This window comes from Heptranchias perlo, unplaced genomic scaffold (assembly GCF_035084215.1).
Source record: "Heptranchias perlo isolate sHepPer1 unplaced genomic scaffold, sHepPer1.hap1 HAP1_SCAFFOLD_43, whole genome shotgun sequence".
In the NCBI taxonomy this organism is placed as follows: Eukaryota; Metazoa; Chordata; class Chondrichthyes; order Hexanchiformes; family Hexanchidae; genus Heptranchias; species Heptranchias perlo.
The window spans coordinates 4,210,774-4,235,418 of record NW_027139442.1 but is presented as its reverse complement, the minus strand read 5'-3'; the positions used below and the strand labels follow the sequence as shown (position 1 = coordinate 4,235,418).

General features: G+C 46.2%; 1 pseudogene; it reads right to left on the bottom strand.

Annotated features, from left to right (window-relative positions):
* LOC137312510 (zinc finger protein 160-like) overlaps nucleotides 1-20,466 on the bottom strand; it is a 437,990-nt pseudogene extending 417,524 nt beyond the window's left edge.
* Nucleotides 20,467-24,645: the final 4,179 nt, after the last annotated feature.

The window sequence follows — 24,645 nt, the reverse complement described above, 5'->3', positions numbered from 1 at the left end:
TTTATATTAATGATTTGGATGAGAATTTAGGAGGCATGGTTAGTAAGTTTGCAGATGACACCAAGATTGGTGGCATTGTGGACAGTGAAGAAGGTTATCTAGGATTGCAACGGGATCTTGATAAATTGGGCCAGTGGGCCGATGAATGGCAGATGGAGTTTAATTTAGATAAATGTGAGGTGATGCATTTTGTAGATCGAATCGGGCCAGGACCTACTCCGTTAATGGTAGGGCGTTGGGGAGAGTTATAGAACAAAGAGATCTGGGAGTACAGATTCATAGCTCCTTGAAAGTGGAGTCACAGGTGGATAGGGTGGTGAAGAAGGCATTCAGCATGCTTGGTTTCATTAGTCAGAACAGTGAATGCAGGAGTTGGGATGTCTTGTTGAAGTTGTACAGGGCATTGGTGAGGCCACACTTGGAGTACTGTGTACAGTTCTGGTCACCCTATTATAGAAAGGATATTATTAAACTAGAAAGAGTGCAGAAAAGATTTACTAGGATGCTACCGGGACTTGATGGTTTGACTTACAGGGAGAGGTTAGACAGACTGGGACTTTTTTCCCTGGAGAGTAGGAGGTTAAGGGGTGATCTTATAGAAGTCTATAAAATAATGAGGGGCATAGATAAGGTCGATAGTCAAAATCTTTTCCCAAAGGTAGGGGAGTCTATAACGAGGGGGCACAGATTTAAGGTGAGAGGGGAGAGATACAAAAGGGTCCAGAGGGGCAATTTTTTCACTCAAAGGGTGGTGAGTGTCTGGAACGAGCTGCCAGAGGCAGTAGTAGAGGCGGGTACAATTTTGTCTTTTAAAAAGCATTTGGACAGTGACATGGGTAAGATGGGTATCGAAGGATATGGGCCAAGTGCAGGCAATTGGGACTAGCTTAGTGATATAAACTGGGCGACATGGACATGTTGGGCCGAAGGGCCTGTTTCCATGTTGTAACTTCTATGATTTACAAGTCGCATCAATCAACGTGCATAGTGTTAAATCGACTAGGCAATGTTCTGGAACTCTGAACAACCTGTCCAGGGTCAAGAGGGACGTGCTCTCCTTGCAGGAGTGCGGGATGCAGAACCTCAGCAACTACCGGCAGTGGTCACTCATGTGGATCCAGAGGATGTGGATCTGGTCGAGAGGCAACGATAATCGTTCCTCGGGCCTGGGAATTCCACTGCGAGCTGGCCAATTCACCATCACGGAGGTTAAGGAGGTGGCTGGGGGCCAGCAGCTCGCAGCAGACGTTCTCTATCAGAAAACCCCGGTCCGACTGATCAATATGTACGCCGCGGTCCTCAGGAGCGGGAGGCTGGATGTCTTTCAGCATCTCCCGATGCTAGTGGCGACCTCCAGGCCAACTGTTCTAGCCTTAGACTCCAATGCATCATCGATGCGGCTGGACGATCCAGCAGGGGCAACAGAATACGGGACACCACATTCTAACTCCTGATGGAGGCAGTGAAATACATAAAGCATCTCGACATCTCCATCAACCCTGCAGACGGAGCACCCCGTCAATACACCTGGTCCAGACGGGGATGTGTCCGTCCGTTCCAAGATGAAATTCCTATTGGTGTCAAGGTCAAAGCTTGGCATTTGTATATTTGGGATTCACACATATCCCGAGGAAACCACACACAAAAGTGGCCATCAGGATCATAGCGGCGTTGGGGACACCCTTCCCCACTTTGCCTGGGGGCTTGTACATTATCTCCCGGCGGAAGTGATCGACCTTGGACCTCCAGAGAAAGTGGAAGATAGCTCTGGTGACTATGACGGCAGATCAGCAGGTAATGGGCCAGACCCTGGCCACGTAGAGCAATACTGCGAGTATCTGACAGCTTATCACTAGGTTCCTGCCGGTTATGGAGAGGGAGCGCCCCACCCACATAACAAGCTTGGTCGTGGCTTGCTCAAGGTCAGATCCACCGACGTCCAGCCGTTGTTCCTCTCTGACCACTGCCTCCTACTGGCGGAATGTCAATCGCAGGATGACCAGAGGGCGGGTCGTGAGACCTGGAATCTGAACGTGAGACTGTAAACCCCAGAGAACATCGATGAACTAAAGAGTGATGACACAGGTTGGAGGACCGTGAAACCGCTCATCGACTCTACGGTGCACTGGTGGGAAGAAATCGAGGCCAACATCAAGAGCTTCTTCATCCTCAAAGGTGTTCAGAAGGCGATAGTGAGACAAAGCAAATTTAGAAAAATGTCGATCACAAGATTCTGTCCAAGGTCATCGCCAACAGGCTCGAGTATTCTCTGGATCTGGTGAACCACTCGGATCAGACGTGTAGTGTACCCGGCAGGATGATCGCTGATAGCCTTGCGCTGCTTAGGGATTTGATCGCCTACATGCAGGACATGGGGGTGACCACTTGCCTCGTCAGCCTGGACAAGGAGAAGGCCTTCGACAGAATATCCCACACGTGCATGATGGACGTGCTCTCCAAAATGAGTTTTGTGGAGCGAATTTGCGATTTGATCCGACTGCACTCTGCGGACATCTGTAGCGCAGTCCTAATCAATAGATGGGAATTGAAGAGCGTTCCAACCAGACCTGGAGTCAGGCAGGGCTGCCCTCTCTCCGTTGTCTTGTTCATGTGTTGTATCGAGCCATTTGCCACGTCCATCGGGATGGTGGCAGATATCAAGGGGGTGATGATCCCATGCAGCGGAGGCTCTAAGGTTAAGGCTTCCCTGTGCATGGACGATGTCAGCGTCTTCTGCTCCAACCAGCAGTCGTTTCACAGACTGATGGGCTTCTGCTACCGTTTCGATCTGGCCTCGGGGGCTAGAGTGAACCATAGTAAGAGTGAGTCCATATTCTTTGGCAGGTGGGAGGTCCGGTCCTTTGTCCCCTTCACCGTCAGGCCCGACTACCTGAAGGTGCTGGGGATCCGGTTCGGGGGACCCCTGGCTTGCACAAATAACTGGGAGGAGCGGGTCGCCAAGGCCAAACAGAAGCTTGGAAAGTGAGTGGGGCGCTCCCTCTCCATAACCGGCAGGAACCTGGTGATAAGATGTGAGTTTGTGTTGCTCCACGTGGTCAGGATCTGCCCCATTCCCCGCCGATCCGCCGTCACAGTCACCAGAGCTATCTTCCACTTCGTCTGGAGGTCCAAGGTAGAATGCGTCTGCAGGGACACCGTGTACAAGCTCCCAGACAAAGGGGGGAAGGGAGTCCCCAATGCCGCTCTGATCCTTTTGTATGCGGCTGCCTCATGATGTGTATAGAGCCACATCACGGAACACCACGTGTCACTACGTGTTGAGTTTCTACCTGTCCATAAGAACATAAGAAATTTGAGCAGGAGTAGGCCATACGGCCCCTCAAGCCCGCTCGGCCATTAAATAGATCATGGCTGATCTTCGACCTCAACTCCACTTTCCCACCCGATTCCAATATCCCTTGATTCCCCTAGAGTCCAAAAGTCTATCGATCTCAGCTTTGAACATATTCAATGATACAGCATCCACCGCCCTCTGGGGTAGAGAATTCCAAAAATTGACAACACTCTGTGTGAAGAAATTCCTCTTCATCTCAGTCTTAAATGGCCGACACTTTATCCTGAGATTGTGCCCCCTTGTTCTAGACTCTCAAGCCAGGGAAACAATCTCTCACATCTAACCTGTCAAGCCCCCTCATAATCTTACATGTTTCATTGAGATCACCTCTCATTCTTCTAAACTCCAGAGAGAATAGGCCCATTCTACTCAACCTCTCCTCTGAGGACAACCCTCTCATCCCAGGAATGAATCTAGTTAACGTTCGTTGCACCGCCTCCAAAGCAAGTCTATCCTTCCTTAGATAAGGAGACCAAAACTGTACACAGTTCTCCAGGTGAGGTCTCATAAAAGCCCTGTACAATTGAAGTAAGACTTCCTTACTCTTGTGCTCCAACCTCCTTGCAAAAATAGGCCAACATGCCATTTGCTTTCCTAATTGCCTCCTGCACCTGTAAACAAACTTTTTGTGTTTCATGTACAAGAACGCCCAGGTCTGTCTGAACACCAACATTTAATAAATATTCTGTTTTTTGATTCTTCCTACCAAAGTGAATAACCTCACATTATATTCCATCTGCCACCTTCTCGCCCACTCAATTAACCTGTCTGTATCCACTTGCAGAATCTTTGCGTTCTCCTCACGGCTTAATTTCCCACCTAGCTTTGTATCATCAGTAAACTTGGATACATTACACTCGGTCCCTTCATCTATGTCATTAATATAGATTGTAAATAACTGAGGCCGAAGCACTGATCCTTGCGGCACCCCACCAGTTACAGCCTGCCAACCTGAGAATGACCCAACGCACTGAGAAGGCTGGATCTGTCCGAACAGATGCAGCACGTCCCGTCCAACTAGACCGTACCCCACCACCTGTTCCTGAGGAGGGAATCCCTTCGACCATCAGATGGTGGCTCGTACGGAACGTTCTAGGAGCCCTGCAAGGAAAGGAGAGTGTGGATCCGATCGGGCAATTCCCCGACCAGACGGTCGATGCGGTTTGGCAGAACGTCTCATCGCCAGAACTGACCAACAGGCGCCAGGATGTAGCCTGGATGTTGGTGAGAAGGCCTTCCCAGTGCAGTCCTTCCAAAACTCACAGAATCTCAGCACCACCGGGAGCTGCCCTCGAGGCTTCAGCAGGGACAAGACCGTGGTCCACCTCCTGATGGACTACCCCTCCCTGCAGAATGTGTGGAGAGCGATGCGTTGGTATCTGTCCGGGTTCATCCCCAACACTTCAGTAACACAGGACGCTGTGCTCTACGGGAGGCACACCAAGGCAGGTATCAACTGCAGCTGGAAGATCATCAACTCGGTGAAGGAGGCCCTTCGGTCCCGCCAAAACCTGCTGGTCTTCCAGCTGAAGGAGCTGTCCACCACTGAGTGCTGCCGACTGGCACACTCCAAGGTCCAGAAATACGTGCTGAGGGATGTAATGAAGCGAGGTGCGGCCTACGTCAAGGCTCTATGGGGAAAGGCCACCCTGTAAGGCAATTTCACCGAGCATTGCACAGAATATATTAGAAGATATGTATTGTGTTTTGAATTGTAATAATGAGGTCATAGTGTGTACGATCTGTATTGTTTTGCTTTGAACGGTAATGGTGACATTTACATTGAAGTGTGTGTCCTTAAATTTTATGAAATAAAGTATATTTTGAAATGTCAATAAATCTTGTGGTACAAATGCACCAATCACTAAAAGTAGCCACGCGGGTTAAACATGTAAATCAAGCACTGGGGTTCAAATCTAGAGGGATAGAAATGATAAGCAAATAAGTTACGTTAAACTTGTTTGGAGCCGGGCTTAGGCCACACTTGGAGTATTGTGCACAGTCTGGCCTCCATATTATAGGAAGGATATAAAGGCAATGGAGAGGGTACAAAATAGATTCACAAGGACGATACCTGAACTGATAGGACATCCTTATCAGGAAAGGCTGAACAGGCTGGGACTCTTTTTCTCTGGATAAGAGAAGTCGGAGGGGTGACCTGATTGAGGTCTTTAAGATAATGATAGGGTTTAGTAGGGTAGACGTAGAGAAAATGTTTGAACTTGTGAGGGAATCGAAAATTAGAGGCAATAAATAATAGATAGTCACTAATAAATCGACAGGGAATTCAGATGAAACTTATTCACCCAGAGTGCGAAGAATTTAGAACGCACTACCACAATGAGTAGTTGATGCATTTAAGGGGAAACTAAATAAGCACAAGAGGGAGAAAGGAATAGGGTATCCTGACAGGGTTAGATAAAGTATGGAGGGAGGAGGCTTGTGTGGAGCATAAATGCTGGCATAAATCAGTTGGGCCTAATGGCCTGCTTCTGTGCTGTGGTTTCGAAGTAACTCCATGTAACTCAACGTACTATTTTGAGGGGGGTGGAAGAACAGAGGGGCCTGGGGGTGCATATTCACAAATCTTTGATGGTGGCAGGGCAAGTTGATAAGCGGTTAAGCAAGGTATGGGATGCATGGGCTTTTAAATAGGGGCATAGAATGCACAAACAGCGAAGTCTTGTTAAATCTTTACGAAAGACTGGTTAGGCCTCAGCTGGAGTATTGCGTACAACACTGGGCACCACACATTAAGAAGGATGTCAAGGCCTTGGAGACGGTACAGAGGGGATTTACCAGGGTGCTGCCAGGGATGAACGACTTCAGTTATGTGGAGAGATTGGAGAAGCTCGGATTGTTCTCCTCAGATCAGAGAATGTTCAGGAGAGTCCATTATTGGTGTTCAAAATAATGAGCGATTTTTAGAGAGCAAATAGTGGAAACTGCATACTGTGGCAACTGGATTGGTCACCAGAGGACATAAGTTTAAAATAATTGGGAAAACAGCAAGAGGGGAAATGAGGAGAATATTTTTTCACACAGAGGGTTGTTAAGCACTGCCTGAAAGGATGGGTTCCCTTTGAGAGACTCTCTTCGTGTCAGAGACACAAAATTCATACTTTAACTGGGAAACTGCAGGAACAGAGTGAAACGGGTCTGCTTGTGTCCCTGGATTCAATGCACAATGTGGAGAAATCGGTAAAATTCATAAATGAATCGGCAGAAATGAACATGGTCAATACAATTATATGAAAACTGTAAATGAAGCCGCTCATTGTTGTTGGACCAGTCCTTTCTGAGCACAGCTTTTAACTTTATTCCTGAGAGAGGTCTCAGTAAGACAAGGTTCTGGACTTTGAGATGTTTGTGATATATCCACGTCATTATTTACACGGAGGCAAAGCTGCTGAAGAAATCTGTTTGTTCAAATGACTGTAACTAATAGCAATGATCCGGGGTATAACCGTGTCAGTGGAGATTCACCCCCTGTATAAATCAGGGATCGCTGTAATGAATCCACTCAGACTGCTTGCCGGAGCTGCAGTTTCCAGGCCAACAGAAGTCATTGCTTCTCACAAAAATGGGATATTCAATAATGTATCAGATAGAATGTATTTATTATCCTGTTCTTGCAGCCGTTGGAGTTCCAGGTAAGCCATTATCTCAGCTATTCATGGTGTAAATCGGTATTAACTCTGGTGCTGTAATTGGCACTCTTTTATCTCCCATCGTGTATTACACAGTAGACTGTTCTGTTCTATCAGTTGATCGACTGTCCTAAGTCTCTGCTCTTTTGGTCTTGTAGCAGCTGCATTATACGCGTTATGATCTTGTATATCCAACCCTGGCATTGTTGCTGGAATATTCTCTGTACTGGATGTATTGGAATCAGGTGTCTGGCGACGAGCTGGTATCAGACCATCAGGAGCTGTTAACTGTTTCATGTTGTTGAACTAACCTCTCCTGGAGTATTTTTTCATCAATCTGTTTTCAGTGATTCATAATGAGACAGCTCACGGTCTCGGGGTGACAAAGAGGCAGCGCAATATCCTCCCTGCCCGATCAAATGGTACAGTTTAACAGGGATTTCAATGTATTTATTGGTTATTACTGTTATGAAAGATGATTTCATTGTGTGTGTATCTGACGCCGCTTCAGATGTCAAGCTACTGAACTGAGTTTGTTGCTGATTCTTTGACATTTCATTCTCTGATTCACTGTGGATGAATTCACTGTGAAATGCAATGTTTTGAGGTTATGTTGTATCATTTTTCACTTTATCTTTTGGAATCTTAAGCCGTTCCATTTATCTGTGGATTATAAGCAGCAGCGGTGATGTTGGCGTTTTGTTAATTACAAGGAGGCAGCGCAATGTCCTCCCTCCACAATAGCAGTTTAACTGGGGTTTCATGGTATTGATTGGTGATCACCGTGATGAAATATTATTTCACTTTGTGTGTATCTGACGCAGCTCCAGATGTCTGGTTACTGAACTGTGTTTGCTGCTGATTCTTTCACATCTCATTCCCTGCTTCACTGTGGATGAATTCACTGTAAAATGCAATGTTTTGAGGTAATGTTGTTAACAATTTGCACTTTATTTGTTGAAATCATTGGCCCATATATTCATCTCTATATTCTAAGCAGTGGTGATGTTGGCGTTTTGTTAATTGAAAAATGCCGCCATTTGATGCTGTACTTTGTAATTCCAGGAGAAGGAATTTCAATTATTGTGAGATGTGTCTGGAAGAGGCTTTCGATTCTGTTTATTCCATCCATTGTAGATGAAGTGAACAGTGCAGGTGAACAGGCGGAGACTTGCAAGATCTGTGGAAGCATTAAACTGTTCACAGAGGGTCCACCATTTAACAAACTGACACTGAGAATAGGATTGTTGGCGCACGGTGCTGGTGAGGAGAAAGCAGGCGCAGGATGATAGGATTTACTCGGATGTGAAAAGGGGCATTGAGAAAGTAGAGAGAGTGCGGAGAGATAGAGAGAATCGATAGAGAAAGGAACTGAGCAGGAAAACGAGAGCTAGGGGGAGAAGGGACTATATAAAAAGAGAGACAGGGAGAGAGATACACAGATAGAGAACGAGGGAGAGGGGGAGAGAGAGATGAGCAGCGGTGTGAATAAATCGTCAGAATGAACTGCTAAAACTTCCAGTACAATTATGAAGAGGAAATGTGACTTGAAGGTGTTATTATGATGTTGTAAGATTGTGAGAGTTTTATTATACTCGCGCCGGGTGTGTTTATCGCCATCAGGTCTTCAGTCTGTTTATGTGAATGTTCCTTTTACTTGTTTACTGATTGAATAAATAAACATAATTGAAAAGTATTTAAAGAATAGTATCAGTGATTTCTTTATCGCATTGAATTATGGGGATATTGTATTCGAGGAGTTATGTGTCAGCTTTATTCAATAAAGAACGAAGCGAATTCAATGATTGCATTTTAATGTAATTTTAGTTGAATATGCAAAGTAAATGTATTGAACACATTATGTAACCAACGAGCAGTTCATTGACACCAATAACCACAGAAATTAATGGTTGAATTCATTAATTGGATTGTGTGAGTTGGACCTATAGATTAGAATTCCTCTAACACTCTGCTGCAGTCTCTCCCTGTGAATCCCAGCCTCTCCTCCCACTGCATTGAATCCTCCGTCTCCTCATTCGATCCTTCAGTTAATTCGCTTTCCCAAACTATCTGCTGCTGACTACCCTCCAGCTCATTCATGTCCTTTTCCGTTGTCTCCCTCCCAATCTCAATCACTCGCTCGGCCTCCAGCTGCCTTTTCCAATCCAATCGGAAGCCTCAAACTCACCGCCACGGATCTCGGTCTTTCCCGTTTTGTGCCGGCCACAGTCGGCTCTCTCCACCCTGTGCAGCAAAGCAGCAGCATCTCCCCCTTTCCCCTCACCTTCCTGGCCCTCGCTCACTTACCCATCCATCTGGCGCCCAATTCAGAATTTAACCCGTTAGATTCCCGGTGTTTAAATCCTACCTCCCTTCCCCACCGGCTCAACGCCCTCACTCGGCCCTTCCAGTGGATCCGGTGCTCACTTTATTCACTTTCTGCATCAATTTCCCAATTCATTATTGATAATTGTGTTGAAAAACATTTCTCTGCCCGAAAGCGCTGCCCAGGTCAGTGAATCAATTTCCACCGTTTGATGCAGCATCAAAGCTGGAAATTTCACCCCAGATCCTGTCAAACTGCTGCTTTGGCTCCAGGTCTGATCACTAATTTCTCTGCTTCCGTTTCTCTCTCTTACAGTTAACTTGGTGGCGATTGTGATCCTGTCACGAGGAAAGTGCGGACTCTCCAAATGTATCACTCGCTACCTGGTGGGAATGGCAGCGGCCGATCTCCTGGTCGTTATCAGTGCTGTCATAATGTGGCGCATTGTTAATATTTATTTCCCAGTTTCATTCTTGACCATTACCCCCGTGTGCCGTCTCATTGTCATCCTGAGTGTACCAGCCACAGCGGCCTCTGTCTGGTTCACAGTCGTTTTCACCTTTGATCGATATGTGGCCATTTGTTGTCAGAAGCTGAAAACAAAATATTGCACCGAGAAAACGGCGGCTGCTGTTATCGGGGTGGTGAGTGCGCTGAGCTGTTTACTAAACATTCCCTGGTACTTTGCATTTGACCCGGAATATATAATGGACAATGTACACCGGGGTTGTGTCTTGAAACTGGCCCTTTTCACTTCACCCGCATGGGCAGCGTTTGACTTGTTTAATCTTGTGTTCATGCCTTGTCTCCCATTCATTCTGATTTTGCTGTTCAATGTCCTCACCGCCAGGCACATTTTAGCGGCCAGTCGAGTCCGCAGGGGACTCCGGGGCCGCAGCAATGGAGAGAATCACAGGGATCCAGAGATGGAGAATCGAAGGAAATCCATCATTTTACTGTTCAGTATATCAGGCAGTTTTTTATTATTATGGAGCGCATTCGTTTTTTATGTTATCTCTCTGCATACAACAAACGCCCAGTCCTATATGGCCAGTGACATTGAGTCAGTCGGATTCATGCTTCAACTTCTCAGTTCCTGCACCAACACGTGTATTTATGCTGTGACCCAGACTAAATTCAGGGAGGAGCTCAAGAACGGGGTGAAATACCCACTGAATCTAATTGCTACATTAGTTAAATCATAGAAACATCTGAAGATTTTTCATCCAAAATTAAATTAAAAGTCATTTCCGGTAAATTATCACGTTTGGTGGTAGCGTCAGACGGCCGGTAGCGGATCGGGCGCCCATTATTCATCGCGCCTGATTTTACTATCCATTGACATCAATGAGTTCACGAAAGTAACTGCTATCAATCCAATAGTTTAAATACATTTGGAAATACCAGACAGGAATTATATTTTATCCAACAAATGCGGTGTTGTGAAATGATACAAGATGTGATTCGAACATGAAATGGTTTGCTGTTATTAGTCTTGAAATAATATGATTTCAATATTAAATGTTTAACCCTGAAATGAATAAAATCAAATCCTCCTTTTCGGTTGATGATTATTTCCCATCAAACACACTGCCCGGTGGGATGGACTGAGGGTGAGCTGTCAGGGTCAGACAGCGCCCTGTTCATTGGGACATTTGTTTTGACCCGAACAGAATAATAATGGACCAACACCCGGACCGTTACTAACTGGTAAAATATTAATGTAATTTCAAACTCCAGTGGGGAGTTCTGGAGATCGTTTCCTCTCTGAGCTGCTGTGCAGTAATGTTTACTCACTGCAGGGAGTCTAATGGGACATGAGGCTGGGCCTGGTTACACAGATCAATAAGGAAACCTTCTGATATATTTCTGAGACGATCAGGGGCCGGGAGATTTCACAAGGCCGCAGCAGGCCAAGGGAAATCTCTCCTGCTCCTCCTTGCTCCACGAAATATGAGTTAAAAATAAACTTCTCAGTGTTCTGGACCACTCAATGCCCATCGAAAGGGCGGCTCCTCCAACCATTTGTGTCCAACATTAAATGGTGTCCCATGTAAGTCAACATACTCTGATTTACATATTACACGTGGCCTGACCGGAAACAGGTGGGTGTTGCTCGGGCCGCTCTTCTCAGGACCCGACCCACGATGCTGGATGCAGGAACGCCAGCGTTGAAGGGGCGGTAAGTGACATGACACCATTTACTCGCCTCATCCACCTCATTTCGGCCAGGTGGGATACTTAAAATCGGCCACACCTTTCTTGACCTACGCTCTAGAATAAATCTTCGAAGCCCACAAGCTGGTCCATTTTCTCAAACTGCATCGGTTCATAACACGTGGAGGGAAATTTTCAGCATCGCTGGGGACTGAACTGGTAGAGGGGATCACCCGCCCCTTATAGAACCGACCCGATTTTAATTTCTGCTCCGTCAGTTTACCGCCCAAGCAGTGAAGGTGAAGTTACCCCCAAAGTCTCTGACCCCAAGGTTCAACAGATGTATGAAAGACATCAGACAGTGTTTGCCAAACACGAACATGAATGTGGGCTAATGGATCCGTGTATTCGGGTAAAAGAGACTGGACCCCTATCCCGTGGAGTCAAAGAGGAGTCCATCTCCAACAGCTCGGTAACACAGGTCGCTGTCCTCTATGGGCAGTTGTCCAAGATGCACAACGAGACAGATATCAACTGCTGCTGGAAGACCACCAATTCGGTCAAGGAGGCCCTTTGTTCCCCCGAAACCTACTGGTCTTCCAGCCGAGGGAACTTTCCGCGGCTAAGTGTTGGCCACTGGCACACTCCAAGGTCCAGTATTTCATGCTGAGGTGCACACTGAAGCGAGGTGCGGCCTACACAAAGGCTTTATGGGGAAAGGCAACCGTGTACGGCGATCCCACCTTGTATTGTACAGCATGTGTTAGAAGATATATACTGTGTTTTGGCCTGTAATAATGGAATCGTATGATGTGTATTGTATTTGTTTTGAATTGTTATTGCAACATTTACATTGAACTGTGTGTATCCATGAATTTTATGAAATGAAGTGTATTTTGAAATATTAAAAAAAAGTTCCAGTCTCACTATGTCTCTTCTTATTGGACACTGAAGAGTGGAAACAGACCCGAATCGTAAAGATGTGGGAAGTTATACAAATATCATTTATTGCAGGCATCAGGTGAGAAATAGGGAGTATATTCTTAAGGGTGAGAAACTAGGGACTGTGGAGGAGCAGAGGGGTTTGGGTGTCCAGGTACACCAAACAATAAAAATAAGCGCACAAGCGTAAAAAATGAATGAAAGATCCCAATTTCTAGGCTGTCATATCCCAAGGTAGCGCTATCAGGTACTTAGCCAACTCTCTGGAATTTGCTGATACAATCAGGCCCCACTGCCTCCCTTGCTGGTCCATTCCATACATCCAGCGCCCTCTGCATTAAAAAATATATATTCAAGCATTCTGCTCATCCTGTGCCCCAGGTAGAGAAGACTGAGAGTGCCGGGAGGACCCAGGCCATTAGCCTTATGTGAGTTTGGACATTTCTGTTTTTAAATCAGATTATTGAATTTGCAATTTATTCACTTTATTGTACATTTCTATTTTAATTTTTTAAACAAATTCTCCAAACCCCTTTGCGCAGTGAGTGCTGACTCCGGGCCCTTTGATTGACAGCCCTCACCTCGGCCCGCCTTCGTCCTGGGCTGACGCCTCCTATCACGTGATACGCGGAACCGTCTTTCACCATTGCGCGCTGACATCATGATGCGTGCATGCATCTCCGGCCCAAGGGAGGCCGCGCATGTGCCGCGCGGTCCCTATGCTGCGTTCCCTTAGCAACAGGCGCGTCCCAGGAGGATGATGATGGCGGCCTCGGGTCGGCGTTCGGGCGGCCGCTGGTGTGGGAGGGGTCGAGACCGACAGAGGGAGGGTCCGTACCTGGAAGTGGCCTGGGCCCCGGGGCCTTGGAATGGCGCAGTGAGAGCGGCCCGAGCTGCAGCTCCTCTAAATTCAGGCCCGAGCGGCGTTAATGGGGTTGCAACCTCAGGGACGGAGGGACCGACACCCCGGAACGGTGGGACCGCGATACCGGGACGGAGGACCGAGACCTCGGGACGGTGGGACCGCGATCCCGGGGCAGCGTGGCGTCGACCACGGGATCGAGGAACCGCGACCCCAGGGATGCAGGGGCCGTGACCTCGGGATGGAGGGACCGCGTCCCCATGAACGGAGGGGCCGTGACCCTGAGACGGAGGGACCGCGATCCCGGGATGGTGGGACCGCGACCCCGGGAGGGAGGGACTGCGACCCCCGGGACGGTGGGACCGCGACCCCGGGAGGGAGGGACAGTGACCCCAGGACGGAGGTGCTGCGACCCCGGGAGGGAGGGACCGCGACCACAGGACGGAGGGACCATGACCCCAGGAGGGAGATGGTCTTTGAGACCGTCCATGCACTGTTGTGAGATCTGTGTGTGTGTCTTTTTCTGTTCGTGTGTTATTACTCCCGGCATGGCAATGCATCGATTTTAAAATTCTCATCCTCGTTTTCAAATTCCTCCGTGGCCGTCACCCCCTCACTATCTCTGTAACCTCTTCCAGCCCTACAATCCTCATGTTCAAATCCCTCCGTGGCCCTCACCCCCTCCCTATCTCTGTAATCTCTTCCAGCCCTACAATCCTCATGTTCAAATCCCTCCATGACCCTCTCACTTTCCCTATCTCTGTCACCTCCTCCAACCGATTTAATCTCCAACGACAACACCAAGTCTCGCCACCCTGTCATGGATTCGACCCCACCCATATACGTCCTCCTGCACCAATGTGCACCCTACGCTCAGTGCTCGGACACTCAGTCCTGTAAAGCACAGTCAGTGCTGGGACACTCAGTCCTCTTATGGACACAGTCAGCGCTGGGAACTCAGTCCTGTTACACACAGTCAGATAAATACATAACTGTAATCTAAGAAGGAAATCTCCAGGACCTGACGGTTTCCACCCCAGGGTATAAAAGGAAACCGGTGGGGAAATTGCAGATGCATTCGTCATAATTTCCCAAAGCTCTCCAGACTCAGGAATTCTGCCCTTGGATATGAATGTTGAAAATGTCACTCCTTTATTTAAGAAAGGAGGGAGGGAGAAACCAGGAAAATACAGACCTGTCATTTTAACATCGGTTGTGGGGAACTTACTGAAATCTAGCAGGAGAGACAAAATGAGCTGGTCAAAGAGAGTCAACTTGGATTTGTGAAGGGCAGGTCATATCTGACAAATTTAGTTGGATTTGTTGAGGAAACTAAGAAGGTGGACAGGGGAGTGTCTATGAAGGTTTTCTCTATGGACTTACAGAATGCATTTGAAAAGGTTCAGCACAAGAGATTAATAGAATAAATAAAAGTCAGAAAATTGAAAGTGACCTTGCGACTTGGGTTGGAATTGGTTGGGAGGTCGGAGAAAAGAGTAAAGAGAAAGGGAATGTTCTTTGATTGGCGGGATATGACTAGTGGTGTCCCCAGGAATCTGTACTGGGACCTCAGCTTTCCACCATATTTATCAATAACTTGGATGAAGCAACAGAGAGTAATAGGTCCAAGTTTCCAGATGACATTAGTTATGAGGTACAGTAAGTTGTGTAGATGGAAGCACGAAGTTACAAAGGGAAAGTTTAAGCGAATGGACAAACTGTGGCAGATGGAGTTCAATGTGGGGAAGTGTGTGATCATTCAATATGGATGCAAAAAGCAAACATTGGAGTATTTTCTAAAAGTGAGAGACTGGGAATGGTGATGGAGCAAAGGGATTTGGGTGTCCATGTACATAAATCACTAAAGGCTAGTGCACAGATGCAAAAAGCAACCGCAGACTAATGGCCTTTATCTCCAGTGTTGGAATACAAAGGGAAGGAAGTGATGCTTCAGTTCCACAGAGCCTTGGTCAGAGCCCATCTGGAGTACTGATCCTCACCAAGGATATATTGGCCTTGGAGGGGAGACAGTGCAGATTCACCAGAATGATACTGGGGATTGAAGTGTTCAATTATGAGGGCCGGTTCCATAAACTTGGTTTTGCATTCCCTTGAGTTTGGAAGTTTGAGGGGTGATCTGATCCAGGGATATAAAATGATAAAGGGATTCGATAGGGTAGAAATATAAACTATTTTCTCTGGTGGGGGAATCCAGAACAAGAGGACATAACCTTAAATTTATAGATCGGGCGTCGAGGATTGAAATCAGGAAGCTCTTTTTCACACAAGGATAGTGGAAACCTGCTCAGGCTGATTGAAGTGGAACCTGTGATACAATAGAATTTTCTGTCCTATCAGACTTGGACATCTTGTAGATCCATCTTTTAAAAAGGTGGAGGAGCTCAGTTCTAAGACGTATTCCACTCACGTCGTCATAAGTCCTCAAACTGTTCCTTTTATCATTTATCATCGAGATATGAAGGTCAAAACACTGTGTTTAAAAGAAAGTTGATTTATTTGACACTTGTACAGAATACTAAACTCTAGCCCAGTTAAAGGGGGTCATTAACATCAGAAACAAACTGCAACTGTCAGAATGAACGTGGTTTAGTCTTGGATACAGCAATAACAGAAGAATCCAACTCCTACAGTCACATGCGAACTCGCTGGTGACTCAGCAGGTGGGATGACTGAGTGAATCGCATTCCACACACGGAACAGGTGATCGGCCTCTCCTCAATGTGAATACGTTCATGTCTCATCAGATCCCATGTTCTTTTAAAGCTCTTCTCACAGTTAGAACATTTAAAGGGTCTCTTATCAGTGTGAACAAGTTGGTGTTCAATGAGGCCGGATGAACAAGTGAATTCCTTCCCACACACAGAGCAGGTGAATGGCCTCTCCCCAGTGTGAACTCGTTGGTGTGTCAGCAGGGTGGATGACTGAGTGAAGCTCTTCCCACACACGGAGCAGGTGAACGGCCTCTCACCAGTGTGGACTCGCTGGTGTGTCAGCAGGGTGGATGACTGAGCGAATCCCTTCCCGCACAGGGAGCAGGTGAACGGCCTCTCCCCGATGTGAACTTGCTGATGTCTCAGGAGGTGGGATGATCGAGTGAATCGCTTCCCACACACAGAGCAGGTGAATGGCCTATCCCCAGTGTGGACTCGCTGGTGTGTCATTAGGCTGGATGACCGAGTAAATCCCTTCCCACACACGGAGCAGGTGAACGGCCTCTCCCCAGTGTGAGTACGTTGGTGTGTCAGCAGATCACTTTTTCTTTTAAAGCTCTTCTCACAGACAGAACATTTAAAAAAACACTTATCAGTGTGAACAAGTTGATGTTCAATGAGGTGGGAAGATTGAGTGAATCCGCTCCCACACACGGAGCAGGTGAACGGCCTCTCCCCACTGTGAATTCGCTGGTGTGTCAGCAGGTTGGATGACTGAATGAATCCCTTCCCACACACGGAGCAGGTGAACGGCCTCTCCCCACTGTGAATCATTTGGTGTGTCAGCAGATCACTTTTTCTTTTAAAGCTCTTCTCACAGACAGAACATTTAAAAAGTCTCTTATCAGTGTGAACAAGTTGATGTTCAATGAGGTGGGATGACTGAGTGAATCCCTTCCCGCACACACAGCAGGTGAACGGCCTCTCCCCAGTGTGTCTGTGCCGATGAGTTTCCAGCCGGGACGAGTAACTGAATCCCCTCCCACAGTCCCCACATTTCCACGGTTTCTCCATGGTGCGGGCGTCCTCGTGTCTCTCCAGGTTGGACGATCAGAACAAGTCTCGTCTGCACAGAGAACATTTGTCTGGTTTCTCCCCACTGTGAATGGTACGATGTTTTTTCAGGCTGTGTAAAAGGTTAAAATTCTTTCCACAGTTAGTGCACTGGAACACTCTCACTCGGGTGTGTGTGTCTCGCTGCTATTCCAGTCACAGTGATGTTTGAAATCTTTTCCCACAGGTGGAACAGATCAACATTTCTCCTATATTTTAAGGCCGATAATCTTCAGGTGCTGGTGAATTGAGTGACTGTCAGATCTTGACGTGATGTTTGGTTTGAGTTTCTTTTCTGCAAATCCTCCCCTTCTAATACCCTGTAAAAGGATATAACAAAAGTCCTCACTGTGAATACGGAATAGAAATTCAGAACAGGCAATTCTAGTTTCTATGGAACATTCTACCCGCTCATTCCTCCAGACTGTAAATCCCCGTCCCGCACACTCACCCTCCTCCGTCTGATGAAACGCAAACCCATCGCACCACTTGCAACAATTTTCCTTCGATTTAATTTTTCTGTCTTGAAGATCCCGACTCGGACTGGTTTCAGTTCTACACTCACTGGTTCCATTCCCTCTCCTCCCCTGAAGGTGCTTGTTCTGGCTAGGTTCAGTTCTACACTCACTGCTCCCAACTCTCTCTTCCTCTGAAGGTGCAGACTCTGGCTGGATTCAGTTCTAAACTCACTGGTTCCCCTCCCTCTCCTCCCCTGAAGGTGCTGACTCTGGTTGGATTCTGTTCGACACTCACTGGTTCCTCTTTCCTCTCCTGAAGATGCTCACTCTTGCTGTGTGTATATGGTCTGCCGCTCATTTCGACACTATGTCCCTCCCTATAGCTGCCTGTAAGCAGTCCATATGTAGTACCTCCCAAATTTGGCGACGGAATCTCCCTGACCAGTCAACATTTCTCCTTCATTTACAGACACTCCCTGACCAAACACCATTTCTCCTTCATTTATAGACGCTCCCTGAACCTTCGCCATTTCTCCTTCATTTACAAACTCTCTCTGACCAGTCAGCATTTTCCTTCATTATTAGACGCTCCCTGACCCATCACTATTTGTTCTTCATTTATAGACATTACCTGACCTGTCAACATTTCTCCTGCATTCACAGACACTCCCGGACCAATCACCGTTCCTCCTTCATTGACAGACACTCCTTGACCAGTTACTATTTCTCCTTCATTAACAAACGCTGCCTGACAAGTCACCATTTCTCCAACATTTACAGACTCTGCTTGAACTGTCAGCATTTCTCCGTCATTTATAGATACTCCCTGTCCCGTCACCGTTTCTCTTTCATTTATAGACACTCCCTGACCTGTCACCATGTCCTCCCCCATTTATCGATACTCCCTTACCAGACGCCATTTCACCTGCATTTATAAACACTCCCTGACCCGTCAGCATTCCTCCTTCATTTATAGACACGCCCTGACCTGTCACCATTTCGATTTCATTAATAGACACTCCCGAACCAGACACTATTTTTCCTTCATTTACAGACACTCCCTAATCAGACAATTTTTCCATCATTTGCAGACACTCGCTGACCGATCACCATTTCTTCTTCATTTACAGACATTCACTGACCCGTCGCCATTTCTCCTTCATATATAGACACTCCCTGACCCTTCACCGCTTCTCCTTCATATATAGACACTCCCTCACCCGGCACCATTTATCCTTCATTTAGAGACAATCCCGGTCCAGTCACCATTTATCCTTCATTTACAGACACTCCCTAACTAGTCAGCATTTCTCCTTCATTTACAGACACTCCCTGACCGTCCCCATTCCTCCTTCATTTAGAGACACTCCCTGAACTGTCACCATTTCTCCTTCATTTCCAGACACTCCATGACCAGTCACCATTTATCCTTCAATTACGAACACTCCATGACCAGTCACAATTTCTCCTTCATTTAGACACACTTCCGAACCAATCACCATTTCTCCTTCATTGACAGACGCTTTATGACCGTCCCCATTTCTACTTTATTTACAGACACTCCCTGACCAATCACATTTCTCCTTCATTTGCAGACACTCCCTGATCGGTTATCATTTCTGCTTCATTTACAGACACACCCTGACCAGTCACCTCCTCTCACCGCATCTCCCTCCAGAAGTCCGTTCACTTGTGAGCAAGGCCCTTGCCATCCACAATCTTATTGCGGATGGCTGCATTTAGGAACATAGGAACAGGAGTTGGCCATTCAGCCCCACGAGCCGGTTCCGCCATTCAATTAGATCATGGCTGATTTATAACTTAACACTATCTACCCTACTTAGTATCATAGCCCTTAATACTTTGGCCAAACAAAAATCTATCAATCTCAATTTTCAAATTTACAATTGACCCCCAGCCTCAACAGCTTTTTGGAGTGAAGAGAGTTCCAGATTTCCACTCCCCTTTGTGTGAAGAATTGCATCCTGACGTCACCCCTCAATGGCCGAGCTCAAATTTTAAGATGATTCCCGCTTGTTCTGGACTCTCCCACCAGAGGAAATAGTTTATCTCCATCTACTCTATCAAAACCTCGAATCATCTTAAACACCTCAATTAGATCAATCCTTAATCTTGTTTATTCAAGAGAATACAAGCCTCGTCTACGCATCTGTGCTCATCATTTACATAATTCATCACCATAAGTACAGAATAGAAATTCAGAACCCACAGTTCGAGTTTCTCTGGAACATTCTTTTCTCCCTTGCCCCTCCTAAGCTGTGAATGCCCCGTCTCATACACTCTCCCTCCCCCCGATTAAGCTGTAAATCCCCGTCCCACACAATCTCCCTCCCTGCCCCTATTAAGCTGTAAATCACCCGTCCCACACTCTCCCTCCTTGCCCCTATTAAGCTGTAAATCCCCCGTCCCACACACTATCCCTCCGTGACACGTCCTCGCTGTTTGAAATCCAGATTCATTGCAGGATCTATTTTTCCTCCTTTTCTCTCCTGAAGGTTCTGTGTGATGTTGGGTTTCGGCCCCAGTCACTGTTTGCCGTCGAGCGCCCGGCCAAGTGGTAATTCTGCACCTGTGAGCCTGTACAGCTAGCTGCCGGCGTTTCAACTATGGGGAGCAGCACAGTCACCGTCCCTGGCTGATTCTGTCCGGCAAAGCTGAGGCCAACGGGAGCAGATCAACAACAACCTGAATTTGCATTGAGCGGAGACTCAGCAACACCGAGTGCGGCTCAGGCCCCGAATCAGAGCCGGGGGACCCGGGGGATCGGGTGGGCGGGGGTCCCGGGACTCCATTACACCCATCACCCTGCGCCTCCCCCGTCCTACCCGCCGCTTCCCGGTTTTTTCTCCCGTTTCCACCGAGTCCGACTCGCGAACAAAGGAAAGGAGCGACGACTTCCCAGAATGCACGGCGGGCCTGGGGAGCATGCGCAGTCTGAGCGGGAAGTCAGCGCGTTCGAGAGATAGAGGGGTTTCTGGGGCATGGCGGATTGTGGGGCCTCCGGCAGCCATTAGTCTCCATGCGTCGGTCAGTGTTTTATTGCCCGCGTCGCGCACAGAACCGTTTCTCGAAATGCAGACTGAGGAATTCAGATCCGGTTTGCTAAACAGACACTGACCGTACAATGTCGAACATTTATTTTCAATTTTTTTTCTCGTGACTCAGTGGAAGAAAAACACTTCCCCCAGGGACCCAAAAAAAATATCTTCTGACTGGAGTTTTCATCAAATCCCAATAAAGGTCAATGCATGCTCGCTCTTCACTTCACTTCAAGTAATAAATAAAATTAGACATCGACGTTACTTGAAAAACATTTTATTACAGTATAAATACAGTAAATAAAAGATCAGGTTGAGTTTCACTTAAATAATGTGAGGGATGGGTCTGCCTGTTGTTCATGATCTCATTCCAATCTGGATCACAAGATGAAAGCTCGACACGCATACCAGGTGCGCTGTTGACTCGGTTTCTTTCTCTTGTTTTTAACATTCTCAAAGTCGAAAATCCCAGTTCGCACATGTAGGCTGTTGTGAATGGCAGCAAAACAGAACACTAATCTTAGTCAACAGAGGATATTATTTGAAAGCACTGAGCCACAAAGAAGACACACTGAATGACTTGTGGCGTGTTTTCAGTATGCTCACAGGTGAGTCGCACCAGTTCGTTTTCTTGCTCAGGCATCAAGTTTAGTTTAATTTTCTATTCAGGATTTTCGAAAGCAAAAGGATCTTTCACCCAACGCTTTTCCTTCAAATTTTCAAATCCCTCTGCAGAGAAGTAGCGACAAAAATTGTCAGACAGAGCAGCGAGATGTAACTGTATGACACATTTCATTTCATTCACTTTACCTTCATTGGTGCTGTTCTCCTCAATGTGTTGTAACAGTGTTGGGATCATGGAATATCTCGGGTGATTACTTTTCAGTCGGGCTTGCCACAGTTCTAATGACTTCTGGAATGTTTTTTATCTGTTCACAATGTCGGAACAAATCATTGCCTCTTCCTTGTAACTTCAAATTCAGTTCCTTTAAAATTGAGAACATGTCAGCCAGGTAAGACAACTTCATTAACCAACTGTCATCATAAAATACATTTGCAAAATTAAATGTTTCTCCACCAGAAAAATGTGAATCTCTTTCCTGAGGTCGTAAACCCTTGTAAGCACCCTGCCCCGTGACAGCCATCGTACTTCAGTGTGAAACAGTAAATGAGTAAGCTCAGCTCCCATTTCTGAGCATAATGCTTCAAAAAGCCTGCAGTTCAGTGAGCTTCCTTTCATGAAATTAACAATTTTCACTACTTCCTTCAGTACTGCCATAAGATCACGGGGAATACCCTTGGACGCCAAAGCCTCGTGGTGAATGAAACAGTGATTCTAACCATCATTACCAGCTGCCTCAGATATTCTTCTCACAACTCCGCTATTTCTACCTGTCATATTTGCTGCTCCATCACTTGGAATTTCTTTGCAATTAGCCCAGTCCAATTTGTATTTTCCATCTGCACAGTGATGCAGTGCTTCGAATATCTCTGCTCCTGTTTTATTTGTTGATAAAGTTAGACAACGCAACAAAAATTCCATAAAGTCTTCTTGCCCGACATATCTCACATAAACTAACAGTGTTGCACAATTTGAAATATCAGCACTTTCGACAAGTTGGATAGCAAAATCCCCGGCTGCTTGGCTTCTAAATGCTCAGCAATAGAACATATTCGCCGAGACATTGTGTTGTCACTGAGAGGAATGCTTCTCAATTTTTCAGCAGGCTTCTCGACAAAGATTGTACGCACCATATGCAGAGATGCTGGAAGAATAAGTTTTTCGCCAACTGTATGGGCCATTTTCTCTCTTTCCACACGATATGAGAACAAATATGACACCAGTTGTGCCTTATCATTCAGAGCAGTTGACCGAGTAAGAACTTGTGCTGATAACTTTAATCCCTGTTTCTTCCTTTAAAAATATTCAAGCGGGTGATCAACGAGTTCCCCATGTTTTGTCAATAAATGACTTTTTAATTCTGACGAGTTTTAAACTCTTGTTTCCAAGCACCTCGTTACAAATAACACACTGGGGCTTTCGATCTTTGTTTGCGTTTGCACAATTGATGAAACCACATTTCAAAAAAGCCTCACTATACTGCTTCATCCTCGATGTGGTAGGTGGTTCAGAGGTGGTTCAGACCCGGTCGATATGGCAGAAGAGCGTCCATCATCAATTGAACTTTCTGTTGCAGAAGAACTTCTTTCTCTTCTTACAAAACGATTCATTTTTGGGAAATAAAGTTTGATGATTAAGCCGCCCCCGACTCCTTTCCCCTTGATACTGGACTTACACCAGCACCACACACCGTGACTTTGTCGGCGAGGAAGAGCGTGTCTTGGCTGTTGCTCCGGAAAAACTAATCATAACTGAAAGTGTATTCCACCAGAAAAAAGCCATCGCTCCACAGAATGAAATGACTGCCTCTCATCTTCCTAACGGAAATTACCTGTGAAATGATTGCCTGCCATCTGCCCAACGGAAATTACCTGTGAAATGATTGCCTGCCATCTGCCCAACGGAAATTACCTGTCAAATGACTGCCAGCCATCTGCCTAACTGGAAATTACCTGTGAAATGACTGCCTGCCATCTGCCTAACCGGAAATTACCTGTGAAATGACTGCCTGCCATCTGCCTAACCGGAAATTACCTGTGAAATGACTGCCTGCCATCTGCCTAACCGGATATTACCTGTGAAATGATTGCCTGCTATTTGCCCAACGGAAATTACCTAATGCAGATGTGAAAGTAAACTTCAGTCCAACATTCAACCAATCAATTTCACGCAATCACAATTTTTGACGACAAGACTGCCTGTGACATATCATCTACTTATGAAATAAATGTTTGCCTCTTTCTTATTTGATGTCCAGTTTTGATTCATTTTATTTTCCTGTGTTTGTATTGTGACCGTACCCATTTAATGGCAGTGAGCTGATATTGTCAATCGGGCTCAGCATTCTCTGGCGAGCAGCTACTGGCCTTATAAGCTCCGCTGATAACCTGATATCTGACGAATTTCCTTTCCATGTCTCATTATATTTATACTTTTCTATTTAGGGTAAAACGAGGGGGCACAATGTTAAAAACAAAGCAATTTGGCAACATACAGGTCTCCCCAGTAAACGCAAGAGCACGCAGAATGAAGCTCAATGGAACAAACCTCTTCTCTTTCACTCCCACTGGAAAAAATCCGAAAAGACCAAACCCTTTCCTATTCCCTCCCATTGCATAGAATCCCAAAGAGAAAAACTCCTTCTCATTCCAAGCCATTATAGAGAGTGCGGTGCCCAGAACTGAACACAGTACTCTAAATGAGGACTAACCAGAGCTCTGTATAACTGTGACAAAACTTCCAGTCCTTTTTATTCCCGTTCCCTTGAGCTAAAAATCAAAATTTCATCTCCATTTTAACTTCTTTTTAGTGATTTAGTAATCACTGTTAGTGATTTCTGTACTTGGATCCCCATATGCCTCGATTCCCCGAGAGTGCAAAAATCTATCGATCTCAGCTTTGAATATATTCAACGACTGAGCATCCACAGCCCTCTGGGGTTGAGAATTCCAAAGATTCACAACACTTTCAGTGAAGAAATTCTTCCTAATTTCGATCCGAAATGTCCGGCCCCTTATCTTGAGACTATGACCTCTAGTTCTTGGTTCTCCAGCAGGGGAATCAGCCTCTCCTCACCGACCCTGTCAAACCACCTAAGAATTTTATACGTTTCAATGCGATCACCGACCATTCTTCAAAACTCCAGCGAATATAAGCCAATATTACACAATATTTCAACATAGTACAATTGCAGCAAGAATTCCTTCCTCTTATATTCCAACACCCTTGCAATAAAGGCTGACATATCATTTGCCTTCCTCACTCTCATTCGACCCTTGGTAACTCACCATTCCCATTATGTTTTTCCTCTGTTCCTTCTATAGGGAAAAGAAATGAACGTTGAAAACATTTTAATATAATTACAGCGGTTTATATTTTGGAAACAATATCCAGCTGAACTGCATCAAATTCGATTGCAAACTTCCAGTT